The 12939-nt window shown below is 43.4% G+C and overlaps 1 non-coding gene across 1 annotated transcript; it reads left to right on the forward strand.

Moving 5' to 3' along the window:
• The first annotated feature begins 10318 nt into the window (after positions 1 to 10318).
• Positions 10319 to 10482, forward strand: LOC144605147 (U1 spliceosomal RNA). The gene has a single exon (XR_013548822.1). It is a non-coding gene; the product is annotated as a U1 spliceosomal RNA (small nuclear RNA).
• The last annotated feature ends 2457 nt before the right edge of the window (positions 10483 to 12939 follow it).

Here is a 12939-nt window from a genome sequence, read left to right on the forward strand (position 1 = left end):
GGACCAAACGCAGGCAAGTGGGACTAGTATAGCTGGGACATGTTGGCCGGTGTGGGCAGGTTGGGCTGAAGGGCCTCTTTCTACACTGTATCACTCTGGAATGCAGAGTTAATTCAGCATCCAGACTTTTCGGACAATTAACAATTCATGAACAGTGTAGGCACAAAATTCCCATGAGTGTGATGTGCTTATGTCTGGTAAGACTTTAATGAAATATATGCAAAAAAAAGAATTTCACAGTACCTCGGTACATGTGATATTATAGAAGCATTAAACCATTGAAACACAATGAGCCATTAGGGTAGAACAGGTACAACATTCTATCCAAACCCCGTTTTTAATTCATTTGGTATAAACACATACTAATCACAATTGATCAGGTCAACCTTGAGATACAGGTCCTGGACTCAGTTGTGTGGCTTGTCAAATGAACAAGAAACAAAAGTTGTCAGATACAGTCAGAGATTCGAGTCTCAGAATTGATCTGTGGTCAAGTAATGTTTGTACAAATGGAAAATCTGCTGAGCACTTTACAAGAGCTTTCTAAACCACTCTAGGACAAGTTCACAGTTAGACAAGGCATAGGTGTCGTTTTGGGTCGAAACCCTTCTTCATTCTGAAAAAGGGTCTCGACCCGAAACATCCCCTATTTCTTTTCTCCAGAGATGCCTGCCCCGCTGAGTTACACCAACTTTTTGTGTCTGTCCATAGTTAGACAACCATCATTACTCTGGGCAACAAAATACTGATTGAGGATGAGGGGAAATGGATAAATTAGGCTAAAGGGAATTTTTAACCTAGAACTAAAACATGGACCTGTAAAGCACAGGAACAGGTTGAATACTGATGCCAAGTAATTGTTTAGTAGCTCACCTACCTCCTCTGATTCCAAGCATAGATTCCCTCCTTTGTCACTTCCTAAATACCCTTTTTGTTTTTTTAATGTATGTTTAAAATTTTAGTGTGAGCCTGATAATTTACAATGTGTTCTGTTGAAAGACCAAGTGCTAATGAAAGGAAATAAGATAAATGGGTGGGGAAATGATTTGAGAGTGGCAGAGCTGATGTTTATGGATGGAACTGGACAGGCTGGAAGAATGGATTCAGGAATCAGGCCGTTAACCTGTACAGATAATCACAGGAATGGAATCAGACATCATGTGTGTTTGTGTAAGGAAGTGTGGAGCGGTGGCGCAGTGGTAGAGTTGCTGCTTACAGCGCTTACAGCGCCGGAGACCAAGGTTTGATCCCGACTACAGATGCTGTCTGTATGGAGTCTGTATGTTCTCCCCGTGACCGCGTGGGTTTTCTGCGAGGTCTTTGGTTTCCTCCCATACTCCGTACAGGTATGTAGGTTAATGGGCTTGGTGTATGTGTAAATTGTCTCTGGCGTATGTAGTATAGTGTTAATGTACTGGGATCGCTGGTCGGTGCGGACTTGGTGGGCCGAAGAACCTGTTTCCGCGCTGTATCTCTAAACTAAACTAAACAAAGCACATATATTCTCTCCGTTAGCACGATGCACATTCACATTATTGCCCTACCCTTCGCCTGAGTGACTAATATTAACAAAAGTAACTATGAGCAAAAGTAACAGCTTTAAAAACAGACTCATCTCTGGAACCTGATTATTTCCACTCAAGAATTTGTAAAATAATAGTGGGTGAGGAAATTGCAAGTGTCTTATCGACGAGCTTCAACTATTTTAGCAATTTAAAAGATGTTTCAACTCCACCTACTCAAGTTCAAGTAGAGGTTGGCTAAAAATGCACGCAGCAGGCAAATGAATCAACAAAAGCAGTTGTCTGCTTGGTCTGGAAAATTGCAAATATAGCTCCATTGTTTTAGGAAGTTAGATAATAAATTACAAAACCATAAGCCTCTTGTGGCAACTTTACTAGAGCAGTTATTTGAATCTATAATCCAAAACAGAGTGAATGTGCATGTTAATAAAATTGAGCTGATTAAATAGAGCCTCTCTAGGCTTGCAAGAGGCAAACCCTTCCATTAAATCTAATTTCATGTTTTGAGGAAATAACTAACATTAAAAAAATAATACAACTGGTCAGTTAAATCCCTATTAAATGTAATGTCACTCACTCTAGTCTGTGGACTCTCTGTTCGAACGCTTACGTTACAAATGTTCATTCATGTTTTCAAATCTGTCCATTAGTGATTATTTAAAATAAATTCAATTATATTGATATATTGTATGATGGGGTAAAGCAAGCCAAATCACTTTAAAGCTGAATATCCTTGTGAAACAGCAGAAAAAGTCTTGAACCTAAGTATATCAAAAATGGATCTAAACAGCTTTTTACCTGCAGTAATTGTGCAAGACTTACATGATTTATTTCAATGCACTTGAATGACTTTCTAGTAACACCAATAAGTTGTCCAGGGTCTGCAGTCCTGACAAACTGCATACGTATTGGCTACCAATCCTTGTCAATGCCGGTCTAACAGAAAAATCTCTAAGCTACTGTCTTCATTATAACAATTCCCAGATGTTCCACCTCAATTATTTTCATTATTCTTCCTTGTAATTCCTGGGTAGTACTGTGCAGCCCTGAGTTGTCAGCAGCTCACGACATCTGTAGTGGAAGGATTTTATATTTGCATCTAATCATGTGTTGAAGTAAGCCCAGTCACTCAATATTTCCTCTTACACTTGCCTCTGTGCTCGGTCATTCTGTATCAGGCTAGACCAGGCTAGGACTTTATTCCTTGAACCGCAAATGGCTAAGAGGTGGTGTTAGGGGGAATACAGAGTCTTTTACCCAAGGTGGGGAAATCGAGAACCAGAGGACATAGGTTTAAGGTGAGAGGGTCAAGATTTCATAGAAATCTAAGAGGCAACTTTTTCGCTCAGAGGGTGGTGGGTTTATGGAATGAGCTGCCAGAGCAGGTAATTGACTTGGGTATTATAGCAGCATTTAAAAGAAGCTTGGACAGGTGCATGGGTAGGAGAGGTGTATGGGGATATGGGCCAAATGCAGGCAAATGGGATCAGTTTAGATGAGGCCTCCTGCTTGGCCTGGACGAGTTGGGCCAAAGGGCCTGTTTGCATGCAGTATGACTCTACATCTCTCAAATGGGGGCTGTGGTCATGAGACCGGATGAAGTTAACCACCTTTTGTCTGCCTCTGTCAAAGGCAGGAAGTGGGCAGATGAGATTCACATTTCATATTTTCACTTTTCTGCCCAGCGACCGTCCTTTGCGGTGAAAATGAACTCTTAATTCCGTCACTCTCTCCACAGCTGTTATCTGAAAGGCCACAGAACTGCCATTCTTTCCGCGCACTGGAATTAGTAACATAACTATGCTAATTTTACAGCCAACAAATTTTAATGATTAAAAAAATGCTTCTAACCTCAATCACTGCACATCATTTCAAATCTATTTTATAAAATTTGTCATTTATTATTTTGCCTCGGGCTATTGCTGAGGTTCATTTTCACTATAAAATATTGCAGGTAAAGAAAATTGAATAGTGATATTTTAGCATATTTGTTTAAACTCCGGTGCATCTTTATCACTTATCTTAATTCCACTGTCCAATTTCAAGCGATTTCGAATTGTAGTCGGTTCAAATGTTTAGTAGATAAACTGGGAAAAATCATGAAAGTGGCTTAATGAAGTTCACAGTAAAATACTATTTGCATAATAGTTCTGTCTCAAACTTCCTATCGTCAGTTATCAAAAGTGCTAATCAACTTCACTTATTTCTAAACCCCATTGTCCAGATCCATGCCAAATTCATGACCTTATGAATAGGTGATGTTTCAGGTTGAGACCCTTCTTCAGACTGAGACAGAATAGTTAGACTCTCTCTTATTGAAGACAGTCATAATCTGGAACTTTTAAGGTGCAAGTTGTACTTGCCACTTATCTGTTCATGCCTGAATGGGATAGAGAACGATCAGAGGTGAACTTTATGACCCAAAATATAGCTACATGCTTTTGCATGTACAATACACATATGGATCTGTGCACACACATACACACACACACACACACACACACACACACACACACACACACACACACACACACACACACACACACACACACACACACACACACACACACACACACATCTTTTTAAAGGGTTCAAAGGGCATGTTATTGTCACATGTACCAATCAAGGTACAGTGAAACTCGATTTACCATCGAGGAGATTTGTGATTTAAAATATAACCTTTTCTGGAACCAAACAATTTAAATACATAAATGTAACCATAACTACGACTCTAAGAATGACAACAACTCAGATACGTAATCTGATTCAAGCTTCTGAGTTTTTACATGGTGAGCGGTTTGAGAAAGGTCGGTCTGATTGAATGTTGTCAACATATGTTTCTCTTACTTTCCCTGTCCACCTAATCCGATTAGAGGTAGAATCAATGGCTGCTGTAATAAATCAATCTGATGGATCATCTAGAAGTAGACCAATTAATTGTAATCCAATTTCATGAAAAAGTAAGTAGGAAGGAACTGCAGATGTTGGGTTTAAACCGAACATAGACACAAAATGCTGGAGTAACTCAGCGAGACAGGAAGGATCTCGGGAGAGAAGGAAACATCACCCATTCTTTCTCTCCAGAGATGCTTCATGTCCCGGTGAGTTACTCCAGCATTTTGTGTCTATCTTCTGTGAAAAAGTAGTTTAATTACTAAGCCCTATTAGAATGCATCAAATGTGAATATGGCATTTATGGAGGAATATTCTGTCCAGTGAGCAGTTAAACTGAGGTACAAAGTACTGGAGTAACTCAGCACGTCAGGCAGCATCCCGGCAGAACATGGATAGGTGACATTTTGCGTCGGGACCCTTCTTCAGAACCAGCATTTGTAGTTTTTTGCTTCTACATGATAAACCGAGATAATGCATAGTTTAGTTTAGTTTAGAGATACAGCATGCAAACAGGCCCTTTGGCCCACCGGGTCCATACCGACCAATGTCATGTAACCAGGGGACAATAATATTCTTTGTTCACATGGAGTTCACAGAATAAACAGTGTACATAGATACAATAAATAATAATAAATACAGCAACAAGAGCAACGCAGCTGAATGGTGCAAGATTGTAGTAGAAACCTAGTACAATAACAAATTAAAGTCCAATGAGGGAATAATCAAATTAAGTAGAGTTGAGAGCAAGAGTATATGGCAGCATGTCTGGAAAGTGTGGGCGAGTATAAAATATGTACATAAATATACATGGTTTCTCAGTTTAGCAGTTGTAGTAATATCCCAAGACTTGCATCAGAGACATATAGGATTGAGGTGTGAACTTGTTAAAGTTCACTTATGGAATAAGGGTCAGTATTTACTGCTTTGTATCAGAGGAGGCAGCCCTTGGGATGCTGAAGATTTTGGTGAAGCCTTTGAATAGGGAACCCCAGATTCAATCATGGATTCACAGACACATACAGCACAGAAACGGACCCTCAATGCCCAAGTTATCTTTACCGACCACTATGTCTCTCAACACTAATCCTATTTGCTCACACTAAGTCCACATCGAAGTACCTAGCCAAAGGACTTTTGAAGTGTAAGAAAATAACTGCAGATGCTGGTACAAATCGAAGGTATTTATTCACAAAATGCTGCAGTAACTCAGCAGGTCAGGCAGCATCTCAGGAGAGAAGGAATGGGCGACGTTTCGGGTCGAGACCCTTCTTCAGTCTGATGTCAGGGGGGCGGGACAAATGAAGGATATAGGTGGAGACAGGAAGACAGTGGGAGATCTGGGAAGGGGGAGGGGAAGAGAGGGACAGAGGAACTATCTAAAGTTGGAGAAGTCAATGTTCATACCACTGGGCTGCAAGCTGCCCAGGCAAAATATGAGGTGCTGTTCCTCCAATTTCCGGTGGGACTCACTATGGCAGCGGAGGAGGCCCATGACAGAAAGGTCAGACTGGGAATGGGAGGGGGAGTTGAAGTGCTCAGCCACCGGGAGATCAGATTGGTTAACGCGGACCGAGTGCAGGTGTTGAGCAAAGGTCTTTTGAATGTCATCATTGTATCTACCTCCACCAACTCCCCTAGCAGCTCGTTCCAGATGAGCAACAGTGAATAAATTGCAAATCAGGGTGTTTTGTGATCTGAAGGGGAAGCCGCTGATGATTTTTTCCCATGCAGCTGTTGCACTTGTTCTTCCCGGTGGGAATGGATACAGAGTTTGGGAGAAGCATTCGAAGCAGCTTCGGTGCCTAACTGCAATACATTTGTAGCTGTGTAGGAAGGAACTGCAGAGGCTGGTTTAAATCGAAGATAGACACAAAATGCTGGAGTAACTCAGCGGGACAGGCAGCATCACTGGAGAGAAGGAATGGGTGACGTTTCCGATCGTGACCCTTCTTCAGTCCTTCTCTCGATAGATGCTGCCTGACCCGCTGAGTTACTCCATCATTTTGTGTCTAGCGTGCATTTGTAGCTAGTGGGTCAGTGTGGTGCAAAATATATATTTTTAGTGGCAGATTTGGCTGTCAATAACCAGCTTATGAAATGAAAACCACGCTTTAATGGAAAAGATCTCTATCTCCCGTTCCTTTTCTGGAGTCTAAACGAAATGAGGCTTTCCAGCTATGTTGCTTGTTCTTCTATTAATGATGCTGAGTGTGTAATTTTCCACTTGCCCAAATCAGATGACCAAAGATTTCAAATAGAGGTGGGATGTTTCTTAATGAGAAGAATGGGAACATAGTTGCACTCAGCCATTCTCCTGTATCTTCAGTAGATGTCTCAAGAATGTAGGCAACAGGAGTATATCAGCGAGGCAGATCATTGACAAGATGATAAATTGGCAAATACACCAAATGCTGGAGTAACTCAGCAGGTCAGGCAGCATCTCGGGAGAGAAGGAATGGGTGATGTTTCGGGTCGAGACCCCTTCTTCAGACTGAAGAAGGGTCTCGACCCGAAACATCACCCATTCCTTCTCTCCCGAGATGCTGCCTGACCTGCTGAGTTACTCCAGCATTTTGTGAATAAATCGATTTGTACCAGCATCTGCAGTTATTTTCTTATACTATTGGCAAATACACCAATGGGTGGACGAGACTGGGTTACACCTCGAGATTTTATTTCGGAGTCACGTGAGTGACTACGTGAAGACCCCGTCCAGCACGCATGCGCGACATTAGCGTTCAAGCAGCTACAGCGCGACGAACGGGAGTTCAAGGTGCTCCCGCTACAATTTGAAAAGTCGGGCCGACAGGTAAGTTTACCGTGGCCGTGAGTATTTCCTCTGTTGTCTGTTTTATGTTCCAGACCAGAGGGAAGAAACTCGCAACTCGCCCCCGTTCGTTTTCCGTTGAGGAACGTTCTTTGGAGGGGGGGCAAGAGGCGGCAAACTACCGAGCCGAGCCCAGCACCGCTAGTGCAGCCTGAGCAGCGAGCTGGAGGTACCTGCAGCCAGAACCGGGCGGTAGTGTCCGACGATTCGGATGAAGATGCTACCCCGCTATACAGCGGCACTGGCAGCCGCCTAAGCCGAATGGAACGGCTTATGGAGCAAATGCTCCAGCGAGATCTGCTGAGAGAGCAGCAGCAGACTCGCCAAGGGAGGGCCCAGATCGCCCAGGCACTCCCGCAGTGCCCTTTAGGGGCACTGGCCATTGCCTCACCTTCTTTTGAAGGCAGCATTGGCGACCAGGTCTGGGCTGGTCAAGAAGAGGGGTTGTTGGCTGAAGATGTCCGGAGTACGCAGAGTGTACAGGATCAGGAAGAGCTGCTGGGTGTGGTCAACCGCTACGTGGACATTCCACGAGGGGGTCGGCCTTTAGAGCCGAAACTTGCAGCCAGCATTGACCACCTGTCCTCAAAACCCCTACAAGAACGGGTGGTCAATGAGGCTCTTGAACTATACACAGCCCCAAAAAATTGTACATCATTAAATGTACCAGCTGAAAACAGCCAAATTTGGGGACATTTGGGGCAGAACATCAGGAACCTGGAGTTGCAGCTCCAGAAAATCCTTAAAGCTCGGTCCATTGATGGTGTGGACATTTCCACAAATCAGCAAGATACACTAGCTCTGCTGTGCACCACTCAATACCAAATAAATGGTTTACGGAAATTATCAAGCCTGCCCTCAACCCTAAGTTTGCGGGACTCTGCAAAACACCGGGTTCAGAACCTCCAATTCTGCTTTTTGGAAAGGATCTCCCAAAAAAGGTAAAAGACCTAGAGGAAGAATCCAAGACCTTTGGTCTCGTGAGGGCAGGTTTGGGACCAAGCAGACCTAACAAACCCAGGCGGCAGTACCTCACGGCGTCCACCAGTCATAGACCACCATATGGGACTGGTGAAAGCTCGGGGTCCGCAACCATTCCCCGTAAGCCTTTTTTAGGCCAGGGCCCAGAGCGGACCCCATGGAAAATGCGCCACCCCCCAACAACAACATCAACGTCAACAGCAGCCCTCTACAGCCCAGCAGACACCTCATCGTCCAGCGAAGAGGCAGAAGAAGAATTAACACCAATCACCATGGAGGTAGGTGGGTCTGGTACCTTTCGGCATATGAGCAGTAGGGACTCTATACTATCAGGGGGGAGATTGCACTTGTTTTTGCATGCATGGGAAACCATCACTAATGACAAATACATACTAACCTGCATTCATGGCTACAAAATTGACTTTGTTCATGAAAACATTCCGCCAGTTCAGCACATACCCCAAAGGGTATTCACCCTCTCAGTCAAAGACAAACAAGAGGGTCAAGCTGAACTTGTGAGGCTACTAGCAAAAGGTGTCATTGAAAGAACAAAAAATGAACCTTTGGAATTTGTGTCTACAGGGTACTTTCTAGCAGGCATTGATTTAAAAGATGCCTTCTACTCAGTACCCATACACAAGGAACACCGTAAATAATTAAAATTTATCTGGATGAAACAGCTATGGCAATTTAAAGCCTTACCAAATGGACTAACCTCCGCTCCAAGGTTGTTCACTAAAATCTTAAAACCCGCCTTGGCATTATTGAGAAAACAAAAGCATATAGTCATGGCGTACTTAGACGACATTTCAATAGTAGGGAAAACCTTGGAGACAGCTATTTTGGCAGTAGCAGCCACCAAACGTTTGTTTGAAACTTTGGGGTTTGTCATACATCCAGATAAATCCAATTTTACACCGTCCACTACCATGGACTATCTTGGATTTACGATTGATACTGTTCGCATGGTTGTAACTCTGCCAAAGTGGAAAGCATCACAATTGGCACTATCATGCCACAAACTAATGCATAAACGTCAGCCAACCATACGGCAGGTAGCTAGAGTTATTGGTAAAATGGTAGCAGCTTTTCCAGCTGTACAATTTGGGCCTTTGCACTACCAAAATTTACAAAGAACAAAAGTGCACGCACTAAAGCAAAACTCAGGTCACTTTGACCGAGCCATGTATTTAACTGCTGAATCCATTACAGAGTTACAATGGTGGACAAGGAACATTAGCCTCAGTTCCAGTCCCATAATTATCACCAACCCAGTATTAACCATTCAAACGGATGCCAGTGCTTTGGGCTGGGGAGCAACTAACATGCTATCCAGCACAGGGGGCAGATGGACTAATTCTGAATCATCTTGCCTACAGACACGGGGTATCAACTATTCAGAAATGTTGGGTGCGTTTTATGGTTTAAAAGCATATGCATCTAATACGCATCATGCACATGTCCGGTTGCAATTAGATAATACCACGGTGGTGGCTTATATCAACCACATGTGTGGTATAAAGTCAATATCGTGTGATAAATTGGTCAACATAATCTGGCAATGGTGTGTCGAAAGACATACTTGGTTATCAGCAACTTACCTACCAGGTAGCAAAATACAGTGGCAGACACCAGGTCACGCAAATTTAACGATAACATCAAATGGATGTTAAATCCCAAAATATTTGCCGAAATTACAAAGCAATATGGCACACCAGATATCGATCTATTTGCATCCAGGCTGAATCACCAGGTACCAACGTATGTCGCTTGGGAACCAGACCCTGAGGCAGCAGCAGTTGATGCATTCACGCTGTATTGGGGGAAAATGTTCTTTTATGCTTTTCCTCCCTTCTGCCTCATCAGTCGGGTATTACGGAAGATTCAATTGGATTCCGTCCCCAGCAGTCCGGAATTATTAATCCACCCAGTGTCAGGCATCAGTCACCCGTGCCATGACAGAGTCAATCTCCTGGCTTGCAGATTCTAAAAAGACCTCTACTGGGCCTGGGACTGTCTGAGGACGCCATCAACATGATGACCGCATCCCACCGGGAGTCCACCAGGAGACAATACCTGACCAATATAAGGAATACTTACCTGGCAGGGGAGATACCTTGATCACTCAGGAGGTTTTCCCAGGACGAGGCTATCCCATTGCACTTCGGGTGTGCTGACGCCTGCGATGTCCCCAAATGCGGGATACTCGACTGCAAAATTTGTGATAGTGGGGGACTGCGTTCGCGCTCTCCCCTGTTAAAATGGGAACGGTATTGCTCCAAAACAGGAACTACCTACACTACAGCGACACCCACCAGTGTCGTGCAATTCCTGGTTGGATTACATCAGGAAGGACTCAGCTACAGCGCCATAAATACAGCCAGGAGTGCGTTGTCAGCTTATTTGGTTCCAGCAGCAGGACAACTGGCTTTGGGGTCCCATCCACTAGTAATCAAAATCATGAGGGGCATTTTTAATACTAACTCCCCCAGACCAAGGTACACTCAGATCTGGGATGTCAGCATTGTGCTGACGTACCTTAGGGGATGGCCACCGCCCAGGGCACTCACGCTGGAACAACTTACACTGAAATCAGTCATGCTCATGGCACTAGTGTTAGCTTAAAGGGTACAATCCCTCCACCTTCTGAGGCTGGACAGCATGACAGAGTCATTGGACTGTTTCACATTCCATATTCAGGGACTGGTCAAACAAACTAGACCAGGTACCACGCCTCCAGTCATGGAGTTCTGGGCATATTCATCTGAACCACGGCTGTGTGCCAAGACCACCTCGCCAATTACATAGACACAACATACAACTTAAGAGGGAGAGAAAAAGCCTTATGGATAAGCCACAAGAAGCCTCATGGTCAGGTGACGAGCCAAACCATTTCAAGGTGGCTCAAGCAGGTGCTTAAGTCCGCGGGAGTCAATACGAATGTTTACAAATCTCACTCCACCAGGGCTGCATCTACGTCGGCGGCTAGTCAAATGGACGTGCCTATTGACCATACTCTGGCCAGAGCAGGATGGTCCTCGGAAAGAACTTTCCAAAGGTTTTATAATAAACCGCTGGCGCAACCTGCTACATTTGCAGACAGAATTTTAGAGTCTGCAGATAATATTTAATTTGAGCCCTGGGGAGCTCTCTGTTTTTTGTTGTCATTAATAAACCTTTTTTGTTCACAAACAGGTTTCTTGATCGCGATAACATACTTCCTCCCTCTAAGGTCTTCAGACAGTGAGTGAAGCATGAGCTGGTACACGGTTCGGAATCACAGAGCTTTGAAGTCTTCACGTAGTCACTCACGTGACTCCGAAATAAAATAGTAAGATTAAATGAGAACTTACCAGTTCGAAGTTTGATCTGTATTTTATGAGGAGTTACGATGAGGGACTACGTGCCCTCCGCTCCCACCCTTTTTTATACAGATCAACTGGTAATCAAGTTCTTATTTTTTCTTTACTATATTTATTTCAATCGTTGTGTTTTTTCTGTGAATCCACACCGCTGCTTTGAAGAATGTCGCGCATGCGTGCTGGACGGGGTCTTCACGTAGTCCCTCATCGTAACTCCTCATAAAATACAGATCAAACTTCGAACTGGTAAGTTCTCATTTAATCTTACTATTATAGCTGTCTTGAATACTGTTCTTCCAGCTATTTCACACTGTCTCTCTCATTTACTCCTCTCAGCTCTTTATTCTCAGTGCGCCATTTGACTGACCAAAGTGCAACACCAAAATGAAAAAGACAAAAAAGTAACAGCTATCAGAAATCCTTTTAACGGTTACACTTTTAAATTAGCAGCAACTCAATAAGTTTGCAATTCCATATTTCACAATGTTATTTTATGGATAATATCTTTTATGTTCCAGCAATTTGTACCCAAAAATATTTGCGCTTTGTGGAAGTGCAATGATACAGGTGATTATTAGCCGCTTGGGAAATGGGAAATGTACAGATATTGAATAATGCATTGGTAGTCAGATACTGTTGTATAATTCTCAAGACTACCTTGATGTAAACATACAAATTTAAAGGAAATGGAGTATTTCTACGTGCTTTAATGCAAGTTATTTTAGCTTTAGGTTTATTATTTTTATGTGTACCAAGGCACAGTGCAAAAATATATTTTGATGCTATCCAATCAGATCAGATAATACTCTTCACACATACAATCAAGTCAAACTCAAATACAATAGGTAGAGCAAAGGGAAAGATGGAGTGTAGAATATAGTTCTCAGCATTGCAGTGCATCAATTCCACAGACAAAGCGCAATGTCCACAACAGGGTAGAAGTGAATCAGACAGTACCCTAACTTATGCAAGGGCTATTCCGAATTTGGATAACAGAGAGGAAGCTGTTTCTGAGTTTGGTAGTACAGGCTTCAAGCTTCTGTACCTTCTGCCCAATGGGTGCAGGGAGCAGGAGGAATGACCGGGATGGAACAAGTCTTTGATTATGTTGGCCTCTTTTCCAAGGCAGGCTGGTGTGTAGATGGAGTCAATGGTGGGAAGTCTGATCTGTGCAGTAGACTGGACTACATCGACAACTCTCTGCAATTTCTTGTTGCCTTGGACAGAGCTGTCTCCAAACCAAGTTGTGCAGCAACTCAACAGCATCCTGAAGAAGGGTCTCGACCCGAAACGTCACCCATTCCTTCTCTCCCGAGATGCTGCCTGACCTGCTGAGTTACTCCAGCATTTT

This window comes from Rhinoraja longicauda, chromosome 23 (genome assembly GCF_053455715.1).
Source record: "Rhinoraja longicauda isolate Sanriku21f chromosome 23, sRhiLon1.1, whole genome shotgun sequence".
Taxonomy (NCBI): Eukaryota; Metazoa; Chordata; class Chondrichthyes; order Rajiformes; family Arhynchobatidae; genus Rhinoraja; species Rhinoraja longicauda.